Below are 9,848 nucleotides of genomic sequence, written 5' to 3'. Positions count from 1 at the left end.
CCAGTCATTTCCCCAAGTGGCCCTGGAGGCAAAGGAGAGCCACATTAATTTTAAAGTTCCCTTTTTCCCTTCCCCCTTTTTCCTTTTTAAATATTTAATAAAGCTTGTTTTAATTATAGTATACTCGTCTGTCTGGTCATTGGGGTGGTCTTGGGAAACTCCTCGAGGTGGAAGAGTTAAGAGGGGCGTGACCCTTTAGCATATTCGGGTCCGCCCCCGGGGTGTGACATGCGTCTTCGCGCAAGTTATGCAACTCAAGCGAAAAAACTCAGAACTTCAAGAATGCGCTCTCACGCAGGATCATTTGACGAGAGAGAGAGACAGAGAGAGAGACAGAGAGAGAGAGAGGTAATAATGGTGCCCACGTCGAGAAAACTTAATAGAAGACTAGAAACGTGTAAAGGATTAAAGTATGCATGTCACTCATCTAATTACATTATGTTAAGGATAACACTGAATATAACTATTGTATAGTTTAATAAAATAATGTATTTTGATTACACAAATCAAACCTAACTATATGATTGTTTTAGCTGCTGACCAGCATAGGGAATCTCTATGGCTAATTTATAAGACATGTTGATGATACAGTACTGTGTGTTGTACCTTTTCTTGTTAATTTAGTCTTTTTGGGTAGCCTGTCTTATGCCTAGAATTATTCAAGGAGGTTGATTCTTTTAACTTCCTTTAAAGTTTGATCAATTGTGCATAATGACATGTGCAACAAATGGATATAGGGTGTCAAACTCATAGATTTGCATCATTTAAAATTCAGAAGCTCTTTTTAAAATATTTGGGGTCAACCTCTGGCACAGCTTTAAAGCTGAAACTTATCAAATCCTATCAGAGGTCCAGAATGTCATTGAAACACATCAGTGGCTTTGCTATCATCAGTATTAAACATGTTACCCCTTGAAGTACCCCTCCCCGCAGAGCCCCCCCACATAACAAATCCCAATTTAACCCCTGATTATAATGGATTTTTGTTAGGTCGGACAATGATTACCAAATTTCTCTCTCATATTGCTCTTCATAACCACTGAAAACAGTCAAAAAAGTAAAAACTAGTGGTGGGTTCAAAATAACTCATGACGAAATATGGTGAGTACCCACCGTCGCCGAAATCGACGCCTCTGAAAACATCCCCCCTCTGTTTTTTTCACAAATCGCACCCTGGATATAAACATAAAAGTGGGGCCTTAAAGAGAAAAGAAAAGGCGGAGAAGTTAGTCACGAGTCAAAAACTACCCAAAACATTTAGTTTTTCTTTATTTAAATCTAAAGTAAAGTAAAAATATTTGACTACCTTATTAAAAGTATATGTTGTTAACAGACCTGCGCGCCACAATTAACAGTGCCAACAGGCAAGGTTGGGGGGGATCTTTGGCTTAAGGGGGCCTGTACATTTTTTTGCATATGGGCCTGGGACTGACTTGCTACGCCACTGGATACGTTTGTCTCTTTTTGACCCAGCGTGTTAAATATAACCCAGCATTTTTTATGTGCACATCAATTAGGCAACCCCGTCCTTTTGCGAGCAGTTTTGCTATTGACTTTTTTTTTACTATTCGCTAACATACAGTAGTGGGGCTTCAGAGGCAAGCTCAAGTGCACATACAGTATGATCGCCTGGGACACAAATAACCTACATAAAAAAGACCAAGGAGAAACGCTTTGATTTTTCACTACAGTATGTGTCAAGCAGCGACACGGGACCCAAGGGATCCACTCAATGGATTCCCCAGTTCTACCACATACCCTAAAGGTGGTAATCGATCACGAATAAAGTCTGCCCTTAGATGCTTTCCACAAATGCTTCTTTCCATAAGGACTTTAGTAGGGGTTCCCCCATGACCCAGTTTATATTATCCAGCAGAATGTTCAGAGGAAAGCTTTACATACCCTGACCTACTTTTGGAAAGGAGAGTTCCTTTTTTCACAGCAACACAGACCCTATATTAAAGATTTGTGTTATTATTTTAAATTAGAGCAGTGCACAGCAGTATTATATCTTAAAGGCTGTATATCATTTTAGATATCACAAGTATTAGAAAATTAGAAATCATTTATGGTTCAAAACATAATTTGGAAAATCAGTTAGCACTTTCCGTAGAACTTTTTATGGATATTGTAAACTTTAATGTGTTACAAGTATGGCCTTTATAAAAGGTTTAGAGGGGAAAAAATCATGTTTTAATAATTATTAGATTTATTTTGATAGCAAATAATATAAGATATTTTCAATATGACATTCTTTTACAATATTTGTGTTTTACTACTGTAGACTTTAGTTTACGACGATTTGTACATTTGCATTTGCATTTTTGAATTTTAAAGGACGACATATGGAGTTACTGTACACATATACACTGACAATAAAGTTCTTATCGATCTTTTCTTTTACAAACCAAACAAACAAAACATTTTTAAATGTCCAATTTTATACTCTATTCTAGTTTCAGAAATGTTCAGCCCATCACTCAGCATGAGGAGGCTGAGTGAAAACCAAATTGGGCGTCCTACCATGTATTTTCCTTCATTTCTTGAAAAGAAAGCCTGCATAAAAAAACACACTGGAGTAAAAATCTATTCCCTGTGTTACAAAGAAAGATTATAATGAGCTGGATGCCTCTCTCTCTCTCTCTCTCTCTCTCTCTCTCTCTCTCTCTCTCTGTCTCTCTCTAGCTCTGTATTTCTTAGACATAACTCTTGAATTGAGATGAACTGTGTCAAACCGGCAAATTCTGTGCAGATTTGTGAAGTCGTACATCTTCATTTCATTTCCATGCCACTGATCCCAGAACATTGCAACTCTAAATTGTGTTAATTATCAAGCATTAGCGAGCAGCATTACTGGGTGACATTGGTCACTGCTGAGTAAGCCCTGGCTGTTAGCATGGCCAAGCTGGTTAGGCTGGTTTATACAGGGTTTAATTTGGGCACAGGGCAGCCAGTCAATATGGGAATCCAGCAAAATTTATTAAACACCAACTTGGCCAGGCTTGGAGACCAGCTAAATGGTGTTCGGAAAAAATACTTCCTAGCATAATGAGTCATTAGCCCCTTTCACACTTAAGAGTATTGACTGGTAAAATACCAGTAAATTACCGTTAAGAGATCATGTAACCTTTTCAAAAATACCATTAAATCATTACTTAAATCAGCAATTTTCAGTATGCGAAGGGGTAACATTACCCAGACACTATCATTAAGGGATCATGTATGAACACAACCTTTTCAGCAAATCTGTCATGGGAAGCCGAAACATTACCAGTACATTACCTTTATGATTTCAAAGATGGGATCGGGAAACACCTAAATCGCTGAACTATCCTGTAACGTCGGAACTTGCAACCATAGTTGGCTAACCATGCTTTGGGGAAACTGACCCCAGATAAGGTCACATGAAGATGCCAAATTGCCTTTGCCCCAACTTGTGTATGGATTAACTTGTGTATGGATTCACGCCATAATGCTGGAATGGCGGTAAGAATAAACAAACAAACAAACAAAATGCTTTTATCTATGTGAGTTTTGTTACATAGATAAAAAAATAAAACTAACAAAACAACAATTTTGACTTCTTCTTAAGCAAAATGTAAAATGTTATGCATGTTTATTGATTTTAATTATTTTAAAGTTTACCATCTGTTGCCTTACAGTATAACACACAGCACAGACAGCATCCACATGGAACCATTCTGTATATACAGGGACGGCTGATATTGCCATGCAGATACACTAATAAGACCCTAACCCTACTGATCAGCCTGTCAGGCAATTACAAAGGCAAATAGCATTCCTAGATGCTATTTGCTGGCAGCAAGTTTTAACCGCCTCTCGTGTGTCATCTAAACACCGTCCTTCATGAGACTCATGCAAGTGACTCCCACATCCAATTTAAATGTTAGTTCATTTCTACAGTAGCAAAGTCAATTTGTGTGTTGAACATCTTTTATTTTTAATGAGCTGGACTGCTTCCAATCAACACCTTTGAGTACTGAATAAAAATGTACTGTAACTAAGTCCACCAAATTGGAGGAAAAAAATTTGTTTGTAGTACACCGAGGAATTCCTTAATGGTTACATCAAATTCCGCCTAAAATTTAACTGGAATACAGAGGGAAATGTTATTGCTCAGATGTTGCTCTTTCATAGCTCAGGAGATTTGTTGAGTTTTCAGATACTTACTCTCGGATAAATGGTTAACTCCTAAAAACCACTCACCCGTAGACCATCCTCTCAAAGTAATCAGGACAGATGCGGTCGAAAGTGGACAAAAGAGATGGATTAAAACACCAGGTGTGAACGGGAATGTATCTCCATCATCCACTTGTGATCCACTTCTGGTCCAAAACCCTTCTGATACAACAGTGGGACTAGCTGAGCTAGCAAACACAAAACAAGCTAGTTTTCTAAAATTCCTCGTCAAGGCAACCACAGACATGGTATTGCCCCTGTGTAATATTGGTAAATAAACCCTGCTACTTGGGAATCAAGTGGGTATATAGATGGTTGTGGGAGGTTTTTTGTGAAGGTAGAGTACACCAGTGAACGTTATAACTCTGTTGACATTCCCAGGCAGTAAGAGGAGAGATGGATTGCGTTTCGGCCTTGGGGGATGTAGCTTCATTCAAAGAGTCCTTTATTTGATGAGTATGAGTCACAGAGGGACATGAACTAACACACACAGTGATAGAGAGATACACGGTGACAGCCCCAAAACTATGTAGAGTTTCTAAGAAAGATTGATGTCGTAGTGGAACGGTCCTGAAATGTTTTTATTCTCTGGCCCTGTGCCTCAAAAGAAACTGTCCCACAAGCTCCAAATTATCTTTGTATTGTTCAAAGCTTCGCGGCTTGGTACGGTAATCACAAATGGGATCTCTTTAAAGGTATTGTTCACAAAAATATGAAAATTATTTCAAAATTTACTCTGCATGCTATTCTAAATGTATACAGGTCGCACTTTATTTTAAAGTACGTGTACTTACCTTGTACATATATGGTAAATATGTTGTACTTACATACAAATGTGTGGTACTTACTTTTGAGTATCTACATGGTAACAAAACAGGTACACTGTAAAAAATTGCTGTTAAAAAACGGGCAATTTCCAACAGTAAAATACTGTTATTTCAATAAACAGTTTGATACTGTAGATTAACAGCCAAAAGCCCATAAAATAATTTTTTTCTGTAAATTTACAGCTTTGAACTGTACACCCATTGGCGCCTAAAAAAAAAACAGTCTTGCGCTGTAAAAAGCAGGATATGGCACTACTAACCAAGTGTGTGTGTGTGTATAAAATAATGTAAAAGGTAGACAGTTGTTAATTTTTTTTTAAGTTAAATGTATAGTTTAGTATCCATCTGTTTTGTTGTGTCAGAAATTATTAACAATACAAATGGTTTATTATTAATCTTAAATAATAACAAAGCTTGAACATTTGATTTTGTTTAAAAGACATTTTTAATACTCAATTTCACAACTAAACAAAGAAAATCTTTTTCTCAAAGATCAATTCTATAGTAGAGTGAAAAAACAAAAAGGACAAATTTTAATAAAGTGTTTTTGTCCTCTTAAATAGCAAAAGCATAACACACTAGCTGTACCTACTCCAAAATAAATACAAATAAATAAAATTAAAAAATTCAAACAAAGAAAATAATTGAAATAGTCAGGCACACACTGCTTCTCCGCCCACTTCCGGCCTCGGCCGGTTCTGCATGGTGGGAGGGGGGATTTTTAACTCATCACTCTTTTTCAAAACAGCGCGGTAAACAAGATGACGTCGCAGCTCATCTCTTCTCCTGCTTTTCTTCCGTTGTTACAAAGGACACGATTCAATGTAAGTTTGTAATTTTGTTGTTATTTCATTATGCTTCCCTCAATTTGTTATATGTCTTTTAAGAAGTATTTGTGACTCTGATACCTGACGCGAATCGCGTTTTGAAGGCAGTTCTTAACATTCGTTACTCAGTTTTCTCCAACCTTTGATTATTACAGCAAATACTTTGCTTGGTTTAAAATGTGCGATATAAATTCGACATTTTTAGTAGTAACTGTAATGTGTATCTGTTGTGTGTTTGATTTTTAATACCAGATGCACATGTGAAGTTAATTTACACCACGCAATATAATTCACGCAAAAGTACGTTACTCGTACGTTACTCGTATTTGATCGAGATTTACACGTAGGCTTTTATGGGTAGTCTTATTCAAAAAGCCTATGAGGTCGTTAGTCAGTAGCAGTTATTTTTGACTGTTTTTAGCGCGAATCGCGTTTTGCAGAGAGACGTTGACAATCAACAACAGGTCAAGCATTTTCAAGTCTTCTCCAAAAAGTTAATAACCCGAAATAAATAAATTGTTTTATTTTTATCTTGTACAGGAATCATTCAATCGATGTACTTGTATTTCTGAGACAGTACACAACGCTATATTAGGTAAGTTTAACGACATGTTTTCTTGCAAACTTTGTATTGACTTAAGCAGTACTATCTGTGCATTTGTGAGGCACATGCAAGTACACAGACACAAATTGTGATGCAAGCAGTGCTTGGCCTGTGTCTATTCTGTGTATTTTAATGCATGAAGAACAGAGAAATCTTAATGATGAAATAGCAAGTTCTTACAAACATGTAGATTTCTCCACAGAAAACATTCACTAATAAACTGGAATCGTGTGGATTATTGTAATGCTTCATTTACATGTTATTTTGACCATGGGCATGTGCATAGTTCCATTTACTCATGAAAATGTATGTGTTCTGATAACAGAAAAGTCATAGACCATTATCTAAGCATAACTGGAAAAAATACACCCTGAGAACTATTTATTTATTTATTTTATTACAGATATTTTAAATATATATTTTCAGGGAGGTCAGAGATGATTATCCTTGAGGGTCGTGTGATTTGTGAGGCCGTATACCCAAGATTTCGGACTGCAAGATTTCTACTGTTCGCAATGTACTACGTCTTAAATCTTCAGTATCCAGCATGTGGCACATTGGATTTTATTTAGAAGTATTTTATTTTTTCTTCTTCTGTAACCTGTAAATTGCTTTCTCTTTTATTACTCCCTCATTTCAGCAACTATATATTTAATGCATTAATTAAATTAAAAAGGGTCGACTGTGTGTTTTTTTTTAATAAATATATTAATTAATACCCTTAGACAATTTGTCGGATAAACCCTGAAAAAAGCTCGAAGACCAGCAAAGTCAAGGTCGTTAAGAAAACTGGAAAGAATGTGAATAAGAAGACTGCTACTGTCAACCCAGAAGTTGCATCCCTCCTAAAGAACCTCATCCGTTTCGAATGGGATTTTGTCTAGGTAACTAAACTTAATTACCCCCACCACTTACATGCTTGCTGAAAGAGTTACCACCTCTAATCTACTTTCAAATTCAGTGGTAAGAGTGTATGTTAACTCTTAATTATACACATATAGTATGTCACAAAAGTGAATACACCCCTCACATTTCAGCAAATATTTTAGCATGTCTTCTCAAGGGGCAATTCAATAGAAATAAATTATATATACTTTAAAATATATATTTACTACTATAAAGTAGTCAACGTGCTCCTTGTATAGCAGTATATATTTACTGTCCTCGGAAAATACCTTAACATGCAGCCATTATTGTCAAAATAGCTGGCAACAAAAGTGAGTACACCATTTACATTATGGTAATGGGCTATGATGTGGTTTGATGACATCCAACCTAAAGGTGGAAAAGTATTCCAGAGAGTGCATTCGGGCATCAGAGTGGCCACTACTTTTTTTCTATAGCGTTGTTGGCAGGGCAACCAGAGCGTTTTTTGATGCTCTTGTCGGCAGCACTTGTACATCTGTTTTTGAAGCCAGTTTCTGCAAATGACGCATAGCACAAGGACTCAACTTCTTTGATTGACCCTTGCATGTCCTGTTCCGAGTGGAAACAGTCTTGGAAGACTTCTGTATGACCCTAGCCACTGTACTGGAACTCAGTTTCAGGTTGTTACTGACCTTCTTATAGCCTACCTAGGCCATCTTCATGGACAGCAACAATTCTAATTCTCAAATCATCACAGTTGTTTACCATGAGGTGCTATGGTCAACATCCATTGGTCAGTATGAGAGAATTCTACTCAAAGCATCAAATTTGAACAGCTCTAATACAAGATAGACACGCATTGTCCTTACAAGCAGATGAAAACATGAATTATGAATAGGACATGTGGCTTTGCATGATTAAACCATATACATCTATTATCACTTAGGGTGTACTCACTGACTTGTTGCCAGTTATTTTGACATTAATGGCTGTATGTCAAGTTATGTTCAGAGGACAATAAATCTATAGTTCTATACAAGAAGCACTAAAACTCTGAAACATATCCAAATTTAATTTCTGTAGTATTGTCTCTTTGAAAAGATACTAAAATATTGCTAAATATGTGGGGTGTACTCACTTTAATGACATACTGTAATTGTTCACTCCTTTCTGGCTAACTAGAAAATCCAATCACTTTTACACACAGCTGAACTGTCTGGTTCTGTTAAGATTGTCTGATAAATTAAAAAGTGTTTTCAGAGTGTATGAGCACTAGCTTTTGCCATGTGCTATATTTTGTTACTAACATTTAAAAAAAAATTTTTCTATCTACAGACCTGGATTTCCTCTCAAACCAGAGCAATCAGAAGCTGGAGTAAGACACTTACATTTTTTTCCAACAATTAGTTTGATTAATGTGTTCTTCATTTCATGCCAGGTTTTTAAAATATGTTGTGCCATGCTGGCAGTTTTTTCTTCTTGTTGTAAGTTTGTTTTTAGCTCCTTGAGTTGCACTTTTTTCTGTGATTTCTGTTTTTAACTCTTTCCCGCCATTGACAAGTTTTTATAGCAATCCGTATTTCCGCTATTATGGCGCTCTTACCCAACTTATACAACCTGGAAGCAACCCCTCAGGTCAAACAATTCAAACTCAGTGTATGTTTTGATTATTGCTCCGGATTTCTATCAGAAGTCTTTTGAAGAAACCTACACATATTTGAGAGGTGGTAAAAAAAGAACTAATTAAGGTAGGATGAATTTTTTTTATTGTTGTTTGAAAGCAGAGGGGTTTGTTATTTTATTTGATTCGATTTGATATATTGAAGGTTTATATGGTTAAAGAAGAATGTTTTCTTGAAGGCATTAAACTTTTGTAAAAATCTTTTAAAACGCTGGCACTGGCTATTAACTTTTTTTTAAAAACACTGGCGGGGAAAGAGTTAACATACTGTTAAATTCACTTTAACTGTTACTCCGTAGCTCCTTCAATTGCACTTTATTTTTGTGATGTGGTCTTACTTTACTCTGTGGTTGCTTTTTAATGGCACCTTTTCTCTGTGACAGTGCATTTATTGTTAAACATACTTGTAAATGTTTACAGTGCTAAAAGATTGTTTAAAGATTGTAATAACAGTTGTATTAATAAATGGAAAATTGAGCACTATGTCAGTCATTTCTCTTTTTTTATTAGTTGTTAGGATATCAGACAGTAGAGTAAATATTAACTAACTTGTGTTATGTTTCACAACTTAAAAATGTAAGAAAACAAACCGTAATGAGTGTGTATAATTATAAGAAATTGCTGGAACCATTGCTGCAAGTACTTCACTGTAAAATTACGACACAACTGTAAAATGGAAAACGGAGGCAGCACTGTAAAATAACAGTATATGGCTGGAACCATTGCTGCCAGTACTTTACTGTAAAATTACAGCACAACTGTAAAATGGAAAACTGTAAAATAACAGCACAACTGTAAAATGGAAAACGGTGGGAAAACTGTAAAATAACAGCACAACTGTA

At 36.1% G+C, this 9,848-nt stretch overlaps 1 long non-coding RNA gene across 1 annotated transcript; it reads left to right on the top strand.

Annotated features, from left to right (window-relative positions):
- The first annotated feature begins 5,741 nt into the window (after positions 1 to 5,741).
- Positions 5,742 to 9,610, top strand: LOC135757923 (uncharacterized). The gene is made up of 5 exons (XR_010536368.2): positions 5,742 to 5,851; positions 6,395 to 6,449; positions 6,885 to 7,032; positions 7,184 to 7,342; positions 8,661 to 9,610. It is a non-coding gene; the product is annotated as an uncharacterized lncRNA (long non-coding RNA).
- Positions 9,611 to 9,848: the final 238 nt, after the last annotated feature.

Source organism: Paramisgurnus dabryanus, chromosome 7 (genome assembly GCF_030506205.2).
Source record: "Paramisgurnus dabryanus chromosome 7, PD_genome_1.1, whole genome shotgun sequence".
Lineage (NCBI taxonomy): Eukaryota > Metazoa > Chordata > Actinopteri > Cypriniformes > Cobitidae > Paramisgurnus > Paramisgurnus dabryanus.
This window is presented reverse-complemented; position numbering and strand designations above follow the sequence as displayed.